We start from the raw sequence: 17045 nt of genomic DNA on the forward strand, positions 1-17045 counted from the left end.
AATAATAATTTTAATTAAAAAATTTTTAAATAAAATAAAAAACTAAAAAATATATTTTAAAATTATAAATTTATTTTATTTTATTTTATTTTGCAAAAACGTGTTGAAGGCATCATCTCCACCTCCAACGGTCTTGTCACTGGGCATTTGACAATCGGGCTAGGTAAGAGAAGAAAATCATTGTAAGTAAGATCCAAATGAGAATAAATTACAAAATGAAGAAGAAGAAGAAGAAGAAAAACCAACCTGAATGCCATGTTCAAGGCAATAGAGCTCCCAACAGGAGTTACCGACTTGGATTCCGGCCTGACCAATGTGGATCGAGATGCACTCTCTCATTTCTCTTCTCTGGTTTTAGGTTTTGCTTTTCCTTCTGTTTTAGGTTTTTCGGTTACTTTTTTTTACAAGAGAAAATATGATTGAGCAGCTAGGGTTTTTTTAGGTTTTTGTTGTTCATCTTTTTCGTCTTTAAATTTTTTATGATTAATTTTTTCATTTTTTTTCTTGTTCATCTTTTTCATCATCCCAGCTAACCATGAGAGTTCAACCACCACCACGATTTGTGGCCTCCATTCATGGCCTGCGGTGACCGGAGCACCACCACTGTCGCGCACATCCGAGAAGGAGAAAAGGAGAAAGACGGACAGGAAAGGGGCTCGAGGGTGGAATATCGGGGTTTGGGTTTCGATTTTTCTGGGTTCATTTCAAGCTTGCAGGACCGAGAATGGCCGGCGTCAGATTTGGGCGGGGCTTAGCTTAGCTTATAAATCATAGAGTATCTCATTCCCCATTTTCACTATCATCTCTCTCTCTCTCTCTCTCTCTCTCTCTCTCTCTCTCTCTCTCTCTCTCTCTCTCTCTCTCTCTCTCTCTCTCTCTCTCTCTCTCTCCTCTTCAACCAAGCTACCACAATGCTGTTGTTCAATGTTTCCAGAGTTCAGACCAAGCCTTTCGATGGCCGAAGCACGGAACCTGCGAGTCTCCATGAAAGTAACGTTCTTTCTTTTTCTCTGCATTTCATTTCGATTTCTTCATTTTTTTTCACTCTGGTTTTCTTAAATTTCCATTGATTTTGATTCGATTGTGCTTATTTGTGTGCATATGCGATTTGTAGATCAGTGAATTGAAATCGAAATTGCTTCATTGAATCAAGCTGATCCGTATGGGTGGTTGTTTTTGGTTTTGGTTTTGGATTTGGATTTATATGAAATTGTAATTGAATGGGATCTTCTCTGCTTGTTCTTTGATATATGATGTGTCAATTTATTTATTTTTGTTGATTTTTTCTTCGGTTCTATTCTCTTGAGGTTGAATAAAAAAAAGAAAATATAAAATAAAATAAAATAAAATAAATTTATAATTTTAAAATATATTTTTTAGTTTTTTTATTTTATTTTAAATTTTTTTTAATTAAAATTATTATTTGGACCAATAAAAAATTGACACGTGGCACTTTATTTGGGTTTAACAGATCCGTTAGAAAAAGGACCAACGGACAAACAAAAATTGGGACCTTAGGTATTTTCACCGCCAATTTTTGAGGTTGAGGACTAATCGGCATCAACTTCAAGTTTTTGGAGACTTTTGCCGCAATTATCCTTAAATTTTTTATAGTGACTTGTCACTTTTAGTGACACTTCTAATTTTTAAATGCTTTTTTAAGTATTATTTATTTCTTTTTCATTTTTTTATTTAAAATTAATAATAATAAAAATGAAAATATGTATAAAGTTTTAATTTGATTGATTGATTCATGTTGTCATCATGTGAGAAGTGTTTTTATTTATTTATTTTTTATTTTTTAAAAAAATTAATGATGTTAAAGATGAGACCCAACACTTCTTCTTATTTCAATAGATCATATTTCTTATTCTTTCTTTCTCTATGTTCATCATCATCATCTTCTTATTCTTTTTTTTTTCTTCTTCATGGGTCTCTCTCATTAATATATGAGTTTTTTATTTTATTTCTTATTCAATTCTTTCATTTTTTTTAATTTTTCTAATTTTTAATCATGCTTTTGGGGAAAAGTAAGAGTATTTTTTTATTTTAATTTTCCAGAACTATTCTAGCAAATATACTTGTTGTTGCAATTGGATTGAAGCTGTGTAAAAGATGGTTAGTTTTTTTTAGTCCTTTTTTCTTTTGTTATTTTTTTGATTTGTTTTAGTGTTGTTTTACGGTTGTTTTGCCATAATTTATTTATTTGACATCAATTACACTGTTTGTGCTCCATCTTGCCAGAATTAATGGTTGTTTTTCAAGTATTCTCGGGTTGATGTGGTGGTTCCATACGTGTGTGTAGAAGATGGAGGCTATAAATATATTTCTACTTCCTTCTATATGACTATTTTTGTGTTTTTTTATTCTGATTCTCTTATAAATACATTTGACAAACTCATTGTTAATTTTTTTTTTAATGGTATGCTTCTTTTAAATTTTTTTAGTGGTTACATTTGTTTCATTGTTTTACATTTATTTTTGTATTATTTTAGCAGTTTTTTTATTCTAATTTTTTAGAACTGGGCTGGTAAATATAACTTCTATTATATCTAGTATTGAAGTTGTACAGAAGATGGTTAGCTTTTTTTTAATCATTTTTTTCTTTTGTTTTTTTAATTTGTTTTAGTGTTGTTTCACAGTTGTTTTGTCATGATTATTTATTTGATGTCGATTTCTCTATTTTTGTTCCATCTTGCTAGAATTAATGGTTGTTTTCAAGTGTTCTCGTATTGTTGGGGTAGTTCTATATGTGGGTATAGAAGATAGAGGCTTGGTATGTGATTTTTGGCATCTACAGCATAAAGGGAAGAAAAAAAAAAAGCAAAGACACTATACATGTAATTTTTATCGTGTGACAGTATAAATGTGAACATTTAATCAAAATCAAGTATTTTTGTGAATTTCTCTAAACAATTTTCATATATAATAGAGGAAATTATACTTACTATGGGATTTTAAAAGTTCCTATGATAAATATGGCACATTTAAGTTCGCCCAATTTATATGGTATTTTTTTTTTATTTTTAGTTCTTTTTATGGAATTTGATATGCCATATATATGTAATTAGGTTTTCAAATCCCATATTTAATGTTTTTATTTGTTTAGGAAGTTTTATTTGTCATTGATGCCGAAAAAGTCACTGGAGTTTGTTGTCAGTACCGAAAAAGTCGTCGGAGTAGCGGTCGGTGCCGGAAAGTTGTCGGAGTTGCTGGCGGCACCGGAAAATTCGTTGGAATTGGCATTGTCGCCGAAAAAATAACTGAAAATACCAAGAAACCGGTTTCTTGGTGATTTTTCTGTTAACAATGCCAATTCTGACGACTTTTTTGAAGCTAGCAGCTACTCCGCGCGACTTTTCCGGCACCGACTGCAAATTTCAGAAAAGTCATCAGAATTAGCACAGTCGCCGGAAAAATTACCAAGAAACTTGTTTCTTTTCTTGGTAATTTTTCTGGTGATTTTTTTGACGACAATGACAATTCTGACGATTTTTCTGGCGTTGGTAGCAACTCTGACGACTAATACACCGACAGCTACTCCGGTGACTTTTTCAGTACAGACAGTAAACTCTAAGAAATTCGTCGATTGGCATTGCCACCGGAAAAATTACCAGAAAAATCACGAAGAAACTGGTTTCTTTTCTTTTCTTGATGAAGAAACCAGTTTCTTGGTAATTTTTTTTGTATTTTTTTTCTCTATTTGGTTGATTGATGAAACTGGTTTCAATTATTTTCAGTGTATATGATTTTTGTTTTGTTTTCATAATCTTTATTATTGTTGTGTAACAAAACTAGTTCCTTGATGAAGAAACTACTTTCTTGGTGAAGAAACTGGTTTCTTGATGAAAAAACCACTTTTCCAGCACCGACATCAAACTCCAGAATAGTCGTAGGAATCGGCATTCTTGATAATCACCGGTTGAATTACCGAAAAAATACCAAGAAACCGGTTTCTTGATCATTTTTTCAGCGACAATGCAAATTCTGACAACTTTTTTGGCACCGGCAGCAACTCCGACACTTTTCCGGTGCCGATAGCAAACTCTATTGACTTTTCCGGCACGAGTGACAACTCCGGCGATCACTATAGTTTTATTTATTTTATTTTTTAAAAAAAATAAAAATGAAGAGAATTTTAATATTTTTTATAAAAATTTAATTGAATTTTTATTTTTTTATGAATCTTAAATTCAAATTTCTTTTTAATGTTTTATATGGTTTTTTTTAGTTATATTTAGTGGCATTTACTTTTTATGCCATATATATCATAACCTTAATAATTTTTTCCCATATTTTTGAAAATAGCCCTATATAATAGGGAAATTTACATAAATACTGCTTTTTGACCAAAAGTTTTCAAATATACTGGGACACGGCAAACATAACTTTTTACTGTCCAAGCCCGTTTTCTTTTCTTTTATACTGCGCAAGCCCAATAACTTTGCTTTTATACTGTAAACAGTAAAAAAACACAAAAAACGAGACCTCCTTCTTGGTTGGGGACGGGCCGGAATCGGAGATAACCAGGAAAAAACTATTAAATTCGGCGAAGAGTAACCCCTGCTAAATCTAAGGACAGTCGAAGAACGAACAACAAGATTTACAGAAGATTTTTTTTTTTCAAAAACAGAGGTAAACACAACAAAACCCAAATTAAATTAATTCTTAAAAACTACAAAAAAAAAAAAACAAAAACAAACAAACCCAGATTTAGATCTGAAGTTAAAAAAAACGAAAAAAAAAAATGTGATGTTGTTTAATTTATGATGCGAATTGATAAATCAGGGTTGTTCTAATGTTGATTTGGCGTTTCTAACACAAAATGATTGCTAACTATACTTGAGAAACTACTACAATTGTTCATTCAAAAAATTAGGGTTGTTCTAATGTTGTTTTGGCGTTATTAATACAGAATCATTGCTAATTATCTGGATCAGAGAAATAATAGATAAAAACACTAATAATAAAAGTGTACATTATTTTGTATGGTTGTTTTACTGTTGTTTTAATATGAAAAAAAGGCCAAGTAACAGGACATGGAATCTATACCAGTTCTCATAAAGAGCAATGGACAATAGGAAAAAGAACATAATTATTTCAAGAAAATGTGGCAATGCTCGAAAACAACACAACAATACTTGAAAAAAACACAGCAATAACAGAATCATACACATTAAAACACCAATCAGAAGAAGGAGGAGAGTCAAAAATAAGAGAATTTGAAAACGACATAGTTGACTATGCTAAGCTGGTTGCTGAAAAAATGGTAGAAAAACTTAAAAACAACAGTAAAAAACAAGATCCATAAATCGACATCAACAACGCGAAGCTAATAACAGACAAACATCACCTAGAAGTAGAAAAAAGTCAAGCATACAAGGACAACGAAACTTTGAAGAATTTCTTCAGATACTACGCACAACCAAAGCGGAGGAAAACACCCACTGGAGGAAGGAATATAGCCAATATTACTTCAATCAAAGTTTTTGAACCCATGATATGTATAAAAGTTGTATAATTGTAAACATCTATTTGAGCAATAACAATATAAGAAACTTCAACTATATTTTAAAATAAAATGAGATAGGTGTCCTTTAGATAAGCCTTTCGGTGCCACGTAGGCAGATGATCTTACACGTGTACAACATGATAGTCAACATTTCATTTAGATTCTTTATATACATAATATATATTATCAAGGACCACCCTAGAAGTAAAGTAGTCTTTATCTTTATTGCATTTTTAACACGTGTAACCAGTTAGGACGTTCCATCAACATTTTATACAACATGACAAACTCTCCAGTGAGAGCCACAATTACATGAAGAAAACACTACTAAAAAAAATAAAAGAAAACACTACTAAAAAAATACTACAATAACACCAAAAAAATTGAACATAGTACTTGAAAATGAAGAGCAGCAAACTCTCCAGTGATATTGGCTATAACCAGAAGTTACTACTCTAGAATGGTAGTATTCTGATCGGGTGTACTTAGATTCCCAATCCTAAAAAAAATAAAAGAAAACACTACTAAAAAAATACTACAACAACACCAGAAAATTAAAGAATAACAAAAACAAGCATAAAAAAATAGAACAAAAATAAATGAAATCACACACCTCTACAACCCTTTCCCCAATTAGTTCCTCAACCACATCTGTTGATTGCACAATCTTTACTAGGGATTTACCCTTTCCCTAAAATTTAAGAAAACAAAACCAAAACAACAACAATACACAACATGAAAAAAATAGAAAATCATAGAATAAAAGAAACAAAAAAAATCAACATGAAAAATGAGAACCCCAAATAATTTACAGAGAAATGAACAATACAATGAAAATGTAAAAAAAAAAAAAAACCCTAAAACAACACAAGATCAATACGAAAATACCTTCACAGATTTAGGAGACTTCACAAACTCAGTCTCCAACTCAAAATCAAAGTTTGAGTTCTCCACAACAGTTCGAGGACGTTTTCCTCGAGTGTTCTTGGAAGTTCCAGCAGGTAGTTTTCTTTTAGGGGCAACAAGAGAAGTAGGGCTAGGAGGATTATCTTTCTAATTTTTCTTACCTATTGTTGGTTTGAGTTTCATTTTTTATGGGGTTGTTTTGGAGAATTTTTAGCAATAGGGGATGATGAGGATGAACGTGTAATTGCCATTTAGATTGAGGAGGAATAGTATTATATAGAGAAAAAGGAACAAAAAATGGGGGACAATTAAGAGGGAAGCTTGAGAAGAAAATGTAATAACTGAAAATTTTTGAAAAGAAATATCAAACTACCCACATGTGGAAGAAGAAGAAGATGAACAGAGATTATGGGAGAGTGGATTTAAAAATATTTTATAAAAATAATAAAACCCAAAAAAGATAAAAAAAAAAAAAAAGTCACAAAAAGTGACACAACACGTCAAATCATCACTTTTTAAAGTATTATTTTTTAAAAAAATGTAGAGGCTAAACCCTATGAAGACACCTATAACCATATAATATATACAAACCTACAAGTAATAGCAGTATACTGCCGAATTAAAAAAAAATAGTGAAAATGTAAATATAAACGTGTCACAGTATTTTTATAATAAATGGGGAAAAGTTAGTACATAAATTTCCCATATAATATGGGTGTGTGTTTCTCAAGGAAAGGATGTTATTACATCGAATCCAATATATTAGTCACACTAACTTCCTTTTCTCTTCCACTGCAATCTTTTTCATTTTCCGTGTATGTCTGTTTCAAGCATGTTTACTTGGATTGGATGAGAAATGCGCAATACTAATGGGAGACAAAGGCAGGCCCACCAAGGAGATGATCATCAAAGGCTCAGGCCCATGTGATTTTGGTACACACCATTGCCCATCACCACTTCATCTGAAAACGATTGCAGGTCCACTACTCTTGTCTCTCTCTACACTCATTAACGCATATGATTTTATTTATTTATTTTTTTTAAAAAAAAGTAAAAAAATTTACATCAAATAGTATCTTTTTTATTTTTTTTTTATTTTTTTAATATTTATACTTAGGTAAACATTATTTTAAACCCTATATTATGCAAAAGTTACAGAATGAACCATCTGTTTTGTTAAATGATAAAATAGACACTGTATATTCCAAAATAGTACAATTTCAAACCTCCTGTAAGGCTAATAATTTTCATTTCCCATCTCATGGAAAATCTTTTTCCCTCCGCTTAGCCCTATCCCTCTCTAGGGCTATTTTAGTGATAGGTTCTATAGGAATTGGACGATCCTATTTGGTCAAATACCTAGCGACAAACTCCTATGTTCCTTTCATTACAGTATTTCTGAACAAGTTTCTGGATAACAAGCCTAAGGGTTTTCTTATTGATGATAGTGACGATATTGAGGATAGTGACGATATCGACCGTGACTTTGATACGGAGCTTGAGCTTCTAACTATGATGAATGCACTAACTATGGATATGATGCCAGAAATAGACTGGTTTTATATCACCCTTCAATTTGAATTAGTTTTTGTCAAAATAAATTTAATAATAATCTGATCTAGAAGTGTTATGACAAAACTAATCAAATGTTATGCATCTGTTTGTATTAAGAATTATCTTCAAGTTGGTTATATTAAAAAATAGTCGAAATTAAGCTCAGGATCCTATTTGTACCATTTCAAAAAATACAGGATCCATTTTGTTATTGGGAAATTTAATTTTCTATACTTACATATACCTAATATTTTATTCCTAAACTAATACATATCACCATTGAAAATATATGACCACTTTATATAAAACCCAAAAATATCCCTCTCAAATTTCCCATACTTTTTTTTAGTGCAAAAACATAAAAAAAAAATAATTGGTAGTCCGATGGGGTCCGATGGTGGTCCGATGGTCACCTGATGCTACTTTTGTATGTACAAAAACATAAAAAAAAAATTGGTAGTAGATGGGTGGTCCAATGGGTTCGATGGGTGGCCCGATGGGTGGTCCGATGGTGTAACTGGGGGTGATGTAAATGGGGATATTTTAGGGATGTCATATCCTACAAATATTAGTTATTATTTGTTTAGGAAATTTTTTTTAACTAAATGTAAGCATAAAAAATCAAATTTCCCTTGTTATTTAACAAAACGGAGAGTCAAATCTGTAACATTTACAAAGCACATGATCCAAAATAGTATTTTTTTTACATTTATACTTTCTCTACTTAATTTTTTTCTTTTTCACTGTTTTTTACTTATTAAAACTTCAAAAAAAAAATTTCTTTATATTTTTCCAGTTAGCTTTCGCTGACTTTTTTTTTTCTTTATATTTAAGTCACTTGCTAACCGTTTTTTTCGTTCTCTTCTCTCTCTATTTCTCTTTTTTATTTTTATTTTCCAATTCTCTCTCTATTTCTCTCTTTTCTTTTTCTCAAACTATTTTTTTTTATATTTTTTATATATATAAATATATATATATATAATAAATGTATATTTTTTATATCTCATTTTTTGACACTCTTTCTCTCTTTGAAAAAATAATTAAAAGTACTCTTCCTATATTTTTTTTATCTTTTACATGATTAATAAAAGTAGTATATTTTTTTTTGGATATTTTGTAATTTATTCATAGTTAATTTATGAATGATTTGCATATTTTAACAAGAATAATATCTTTTTATTTTTTTTTATTGATTTATAATTATTTTTTTTATTATTTATGCTTGTTTTTATGTTATTGTTTAGGTGTTCTATAGTTGTTTTTCTGTTATTTCTATGTATTTTTATTTGTACAATAGTTGTTTAGTTTATGTGCATTTTTTGTATGTATATTTTAAGTTTATTCCAGACGATGTTTTGTTATATATATGTGCATTTATTTTGTTATTTTTAGTTATTTTTTAAACCATCATTAACTCAAAAAAAATTGAAAGAATAAAGTTGTAACAATAAATTCTATTAAAAAAATAATGTAATAGTATAAAAAGATAAGTTGTCAAAACTAAGTAAAAAAAAATTCGTAATACAAAAACGTATTGAAAAGTTGATATTATTTTGCTTATTGCAATTAGGTCAATATTTTATTATTTTTCTTACTTTGTAGTTATATTTTTATTTTATAATTATTTTCATGTTGGTTGTTAAGTTATTTTAGGATTGTTTTTGAGTTATTATATTTTTATTTTATTAGAATATAATATTTTTGTAATTTTAAAACTTTAAATACAGTATTTTCGTAAAGTTTGTATAGTAAAAATATAAAAAAAAATTCCGTGTCATAGCATTTTTATAAACTTTTTCCTATTTTATAGTTTTTTTCAAAACACAATTTGTCTATGTGAAAATTACACCTACTATGGGATTTTGAAATATTTTTACATAAATATGGCAATTTTAAGTTTGGCCATTTTGTATGGCATTTTTTTATTTTCAAACTTATATATGGTATATACTATGCCATATTTATGTTATTATTAGTTTTGAATACCATATTTAATGCTTTTGTATTTTTTCTAAGTCAAACCCTAATTTTTTTTAAAGTTGTTTATCTCTCAGGTGCTGCCTCTCTCTTTTCTTCTCTTTCTCCGGTGGCCGATTCTTGCTCCGATTGTTGTTAGCTCCGGTAGTTGAAGATAGCTCCGGTATTTTTATCCAACAGCTGTTGAACTGTATTGGAGTAAGCAGTAGTGCTAGCATCTTCAAGAAGCCGGACCTGGTCGATCTTTATTTTGCTATTACATAGGCATAAGAACTCATTGATATCAATGGCTCGAACCTCATAACCCATACCAGCTGCAACACCACTGTATGGAAGCTTTATTTTAATAGCGCCTGATCCTTTGCGAGATGTGGCAGAAGAAAAATACTCTTCTTCCTGAGCGCGTTTTGGTTTTAGCACATAATAACCACCACTTTTTGTATCTTTTAAATCCCTGTGATAGGGATTCTCCATTTTATGATGTTATTGTATCATTTTTAGATTATAATTTTTTGTATTGTGTTGTTTCAGTATGATATTGATGAAACTGGTTTTTTAACTGTTTTTAATGAAATAAGATATAATATGGCATAAATACATAAAAAAAAAAAAAAACTGGTTTTTTCTACCTAAAAAACACAATACAAAATTATAAAACCAGTTTCATCAATATTAAAAGAAACTAATTATTTCATTAAAAGAGACAAAAAAAAAATAGTTTCATCAATAACATAATAAAAAATACACAATGCCTAATAACTATATTTTTACAAACGATATTAAATTTAAAAACCAGTTTCGAACATATAAATTTTATATCAATACCTTATAACCAAACTTCTAACTTAATTCTTTAATCCGACATTTAATTTTTTATTTGCTTGCTCAAAAATCAGAGTTGATTTAAACATACAATATGCAGCAAATATAACAAAGAGAATCAGAAATTAAAATCAAAGAGAAACAAAGAAAATTAAAGAGACAAAAATACAATAAAAACCATAAAAGAATAATAAAAAAAAATGTGGAATGTGAAAAACCAGTTAGTAAAACAATCAAAATAAAAACAAACAATTAAAAACCAGTTTCTTGAAATAATCAAATAAAAAATTGAAACTTAAAACTCAATTATGAACAACAGTAAAAAAGAAACCAGTTATGAAAACTAGTTACTTAAAAAAAACCAATTATGAAAATAATAAAATAATATGTGTGTCAGAAACTGATTATTTAAAATAAAATAAAAATTGTTGTTCAAATATCATACAATAATAAAACTGGTTTTATACAAACTAAAAAATATACAATAATATCATAAAAATGGAGCAACCCCATTACATACACAGCTAAATCTGTGACACCAGTTTTGACCTGTGAAACCAGTTTTGACGCTATAAAAGATCATAACAAAATATAAATGTTAATAATGAAGTTAACTGAAACCAGTTTAATTAGACAATCAAATTAAAAAAAAAAAACACACACACACACACACACACAAATACAAAAAAAAAATATTAATCACAAATATAATCAAAACAATACACAATGCATACCAATAATTTAAAAACAAAATATAAGTGTAAGTTTTGAACCTAAAAACAAAATAATAAAAAAGTAACTTAAAATAAAAAATTTGTAATAACTTAAAGAAACTATTTTTTTTTTCAATTCTTTTAATGAAATTATTAGTTTCTTTCAATATTGATGAGACTGATTTTTAAAGTTTGTATTATTTTTAGATTATAATTTTTTATATTGTTTTTTTTTCAGGATGATGTTGATGAAACTGGTTTTTTTTTTCTGCTGCTTTTAATGAAATAATTAGTTTTTAACAAAAACAAAGAAAAAAAAACAAGTTTAAAATCTGTAAAAAAAAAAATAACATCTATAGTTGAGATCATTTTTTATTTATTTTAGTGTTTTATTTTTTTAAAAAAGAAAAAAAAAATAAAAAGAAGCCCAAATTTAAAGTTTTTTATGGCATTACTCATGATTTTTTCCCATATTTGTAAGTTTTTTTTAAAAAATGCCATATTTAGTGTAATTAAGTTTTTATGCCATATATATCAAAACTTATCCTTATTTTCCCATATTTTTGTAAATAGCCCTTTGTCTATGACCCTTATAGACTTGTACTAACTACTAGTGTATTTCATTTATATTTTTATTAGTATTTTTAAATAATTATGATAAAAATTTATATAATTTAACTTTTATATTTTATTATATTGCAAATTATAGAATACATATTTTATTACAATATTGTAGATGCAATAATAAGGGACAAACTTCTAAAATTGGCATGATATATTATTTTTTAGCATATATTGTAAATTATTCTAAATTTATCAAAATAACTATAAAGTACACAACTATAAAAAAATAATTCGATTAAAAAAATTTCTTAGATGCAAAACAATAAAGGGTGCATCGGTGCACTCTTTTTTAGGGAGTGTATCGTTGAAACTTCCTACAATATATATTACTATTAAATTTTTAACTTGTAGCCATTTAAAAAATAATTAAATAATAACAATTAAAAACAAATAGAGAAAATTACTAGTATATAAAGGGTGTTTAAGTAGACTTCTTTATCTATTTCAGCGTTTAGAAATATTTTTTAGTCTATATATATTTTTGTTTATGATTATGTACTTTGTAATTATTTAAGACCACCTGTAAATTTTAAAAAGATTCTAAATAATTTATAATATTGAAAACAAGATTCAAATATTTATTGCACGCATGATAAGTAAATATTTGAACTTTACTTTCGACATTATAAACTATTCAAAAAATTTTAAAAATTTACAAGTAATCTTAAATAATTATAGTGTACATAATCATGAAAAAAAAAATATTAATGTGTTTAAAAGAATAAGATATAGTAGTTAGTTTGAAATAGAAATTATAAATAAGTATTACATAATTACTAAATTAATAGTGCTCAAATTAAAAATTATATACATATATGTATATACTAGATAGATGTTACGTGCTAAGTCACGTATGTTAATTTTATTTTAGTTTTAGTTTTTTTTTATTATTAATATCATAATTTTAAAATTAATAATATTCAATGTAGTGATAATCATTGAATTTGAAAGCATAATAGTGATTTAAATAAAAACAAAAATTACTATTATACTTTGTAATAGTAATTAAAAAAAAATTATTATTCGTCCTAAATTTATCTTCGAAATTAATGAAAATGCTCATCTGGTTAAACTATCAGAACATTCAAATTTAATTTAAAATAATATTTAAAATTTAGCTATCACTCGCCCATTTACTGCTGTCGATGTTTTTAAAGCCTTAAAATCTATGAATTCAGATGGAAGTCCGGGAATTGATGGCATGTCGGTCGTGTTTTACTCTAACTATTGGGGCATTGTTGGCGAATTAGTCACTAATTCAGTTCTCAAAGTTCTCAATGAGGGTGGTGATCCTACAAGTTTCAATCAAACTGTTATTACACTCATACCTAAGGTCAAAAAACCAATCAATATGACTCAGTTGCGACCTATAAACCTGTGTAATGTCCTTTATAAACTTGTGTCCAAATCTATTGTGTTGAGGCTGAAACCATATCTTCCCCAAGTCATCTCGGATTCACAAATTGCATTTCTATCTTCAAGGTTAATAACGGATAATGTACAGGTTGCCTTCGAATTTATTCACTCGCTTAAACACTTGAAAAGAGGAAAGGAAGGCTACTCAGCCATTAAGTTAGACATGAGTAAGGCATTCGACAGAGTGGAATGGCACTTTGTCCTTGGAATGCTACTTGCTATGGGGTTTGATCATTCAATTATAAATCTGATTTATCGATGCATCTCTAGTGTATCATACTCCTTTCTCATCAATGGTTCAACTCATGGAGATTTGGTTCCAACTCGTGGCATACGTCAAGGAGACCCTTTATCACCATATTTATTCATAATATGTGCTGAAGGACTTTCAAGGTTGTTTCAGTTTGAAGAAAGCAATGGCAATCTCTCGGGTTTGCGTGTTGCACGGGGTGTACCGGCAATTTCACACTTATTTTTTTGGAGATGACAGTCTAGTTCTTTGCAAAGCCAATGTTCGTTATGCTGAAGCTATTCGACATTCTCTAACAACTTACTGTTGTGCCTCTGGTCAGCAGCTTAATGCAGCAAAATCTGTCCTCTCCTTTTCACCAAATATGATTCCGCAAGTGCAAGCGAATATTCAACAGATTTTAGACATGCCCATTCAATTATGCCATGAACGTTACTTAGGCTTGCCATCTTACTCTGGAAGGGACAAGCAAATGTTATTTGGTGATATAAAAGACAAGCTTTGGAAGTTTTTATCCTCTTGGCAAGAACAACTTTTTTCCATTGGAGGAAAAGAGGTACTCTTAAAGGCAGTCGCGCAATCGATTCCAACTTATGCTATGAGTTGTTTTAGGCTATCTCATACACTCATTGATCAACTTGAGGTCATGATGAATAAGTTCTGGTGGGGCTCCAATTCTTTGGGAACTGGGATCAATTGGAAAACTTGGAAAACTTTATGTCAAGCTAAAGTGGAAGGCATAATGGGGTACAAAAGTTTTGTTCATTTTAACCAAGCTCTACTCGCAAAGCAAGTTTGGCTGATTTTTTTCGACCCAACCTCCCTCTTAAGCCGTGTTCTCAAACCAAGATACTTCAAGAATAACTCTTTTTTGGATGCTAAAATTGGCAATTATCCATCTTTAACTTGGCAAGGAATTATATGGGGGAAAGAGTTGCTAATTCAAGGTTTGAGATGGAAGGTTGGCGATGGTCACAATATCACTTGTGCATCCGATTTATGGATTCCTGGTTTCACTTAGTTTAAACCTCTCCTTTTCAAAGGAAATAGCAAAGCAATGACAGTTTCAAACTTAATTGCAGACAACAAAAGATGGGGTATCCCCCTGCTTCAGTCTTTGTTCCTGGCATCTGATGTTGAGAAGATTCTAAGCAGTCCACTCTCCCTTTTTCACCGGACTGATCATCTTATTTGGCACCATAAAAATGATGGTTGTTATAATTTCAAATCAGGTTACAAGATGGCATTGTTACTTGAAGAACAACAGCCGAACACCAGTAATACTACTGCAATTAATTGGTGGAAAAAATTCTTGTCACTCTCAATTCCATCTAAAGTTCGAATTTTCCTATGAAGAGCAATGCACGACTGCTTGCCAGTCTTAGACACACTGCATACAAGGCACATCAGTGATACTAGCTTTTGTTCTTTATGTAACCATGAGAAAAAGACAATTATTCATGCTCTTTTCAGGTGCAAACGTCCCAAGAAATTCTGGAAGTCATCCCATTTCTCAATTGATAGCCTTCTTTCACGACATGTATCATTGCAGGAGATCATGATCCAGGCCTTAATAATATGGACGACTTTGGAATTGGAACAATTTGCTTGCATTTTGTGGAGCTTATGGACTGAAAGAAATAAGGAACGCCATGGCACTAAACCCCACCCAGTTGAATTACTTTTGTTTAAATCCATGTCATACCTGGAGGATTTTCATTCTGCCTGAATGGCCAAGCCTTCAAACCAGAAGACTATGTCGCATGAGCAAGCTACAACACAGCAACAACCTGTATTACATCAGATCCAACCTCCTCCAAAATGGTTGAGTCCACCTTCGGGTAGGCTGAAACTTAATACAGACGCAACCGTTGATAAAGCTAAACAAATTACTGGTTTTGGTGCTATATTACGAAACAGTAGTGGTGACTGTATCGCTGCTATGTCAAGACCTTTCCCTGGTTGCTTTAAACCAGAAATTATGGAAGCTTTGGCCCTGATCCATAGCCTACAATGGATAAAAGACCTTCGGCTACTTGTGGATTACATTGAAGCAGACTCTCTTGTAGTCATTAATGGTCTTCAGTCAAACCATGATTCATTTTCAGATTTTCATTGTTTGTTGGCTAATATTTTACTATTAGTGTCCTACTTCCCTAGAGTTCATATTACTCATGTCAAGAGGGGTGCAAATACTGCTGCCCATACTCTTGCTAAGTATGCTCTTTCGGTGGATGCTGATTGTTTATGGTTGGAGGAACTTCCACCTCCATTATTATCTATTGTATTTTAACACTCTGTTTTAATATAATAGCTTTTTCTCAAAAAAAAAAAAAATCAAAATTTGAAAATAATATTTAATAAAAAAAATAAGCAATATGAACAAATTTATTATTAATTGCAACACTTTAGGTGGATTAAGGGCCAGTTTGGCACAGCTGTCCTGTGGGAAAGAGCAGCTGTAGCTGTAGCTGTAGCTGTGAGGAAAAGCAGCTGTAGCAGAACTGTGGAAAAAAGCTAAGCTAAGTGTTTGGTAAATTATAATTTTTAAAGTGTTGTGACTTGTTAAGATTCTATTATAATACTGATAATATTTTAATCTAGTTCATTATAATCACAAATATATATATAAAAAAATATATGTTATATAAAATTTTTATTTTTTATATATTTTTAATTATTTTTTTTCTATAGTATAAATTTATATGCATTTGATAAAAATAATTTTTAATATTTTTAAATTTTATTTTTATCACTTGTAAAAGATAAAATTGTAGTTTATTAGAAACACAAATTGATATTGTCTGTTAATAATAAAAATATAAAATATAAAATATTTTTAAAATAAAATAAAAAATTAGAAATTTAAATATTATTTATTTTTAAATTTTTTCATTTAACAAGTATTTTTATTTTTATAATATATAATAAATAATTAAATAAATTTTTAGTAAAAATAATTTATTATAAAGTCTTTTAATCAAAATAGCTTTTTCTAAAAGTTGGGTTGTACCAGCTTTAGCTTTTAGCTGTAGCTTTTCAATAAATTCTTTAATAAGTTGTTTTTTAACTGCTTACCAAACACCTTTTTGTCACGGTTTTTTTTGAAAAGCAGCTTTTAGCTTTTCCAAAAGTTGTGCCAAACGGGCCCTAATTATATTAGGTTTAACTAACTACATGGATGCCACCCTTTATGTGGCAAAATCTAATTATTTTTTATTTATTTTTTATTTTAAAAAAAAGTCACCCAATAATTTCTCATAAACCAAAA

At 29.4% G+C, this 17045-nt stretch overlaps 1 long non-coding RNA gene across 1 annotated transcript; it reads left to right on the plus strand.

The window, feature by feature from the left end:
- Positions 1-114: 114 nt before the first annotated feature.
- Positions 115-874, plus strand: LOC133036498 (uncharacterized). The gene is made up of 2 exons (XR_009687125.1): positions 115-358; positions 530-874. It is a non-coding gene; the product is annotated as an uncharacterized LOC133036498 (long non-coding RNA).
- Positions 875-17045: the final 16171 nt, after the last annotated feature.

The sequence above is a fragment of the Cannabis sativa genome, chromosome 4 (assembly GCF_029168945.1).
Source record: "Cannabis sativa cultivar Pink pepper isolate KNU-18-1 chromosome 4, ASM2916894v1, whole genome shotgun sequence".
NCBI lineage: Eukaryota > Viridiplantae > Streptophyta > Magnoliopsida > Rosales > Cannabaceae > Cannabis > Cannabis sativa.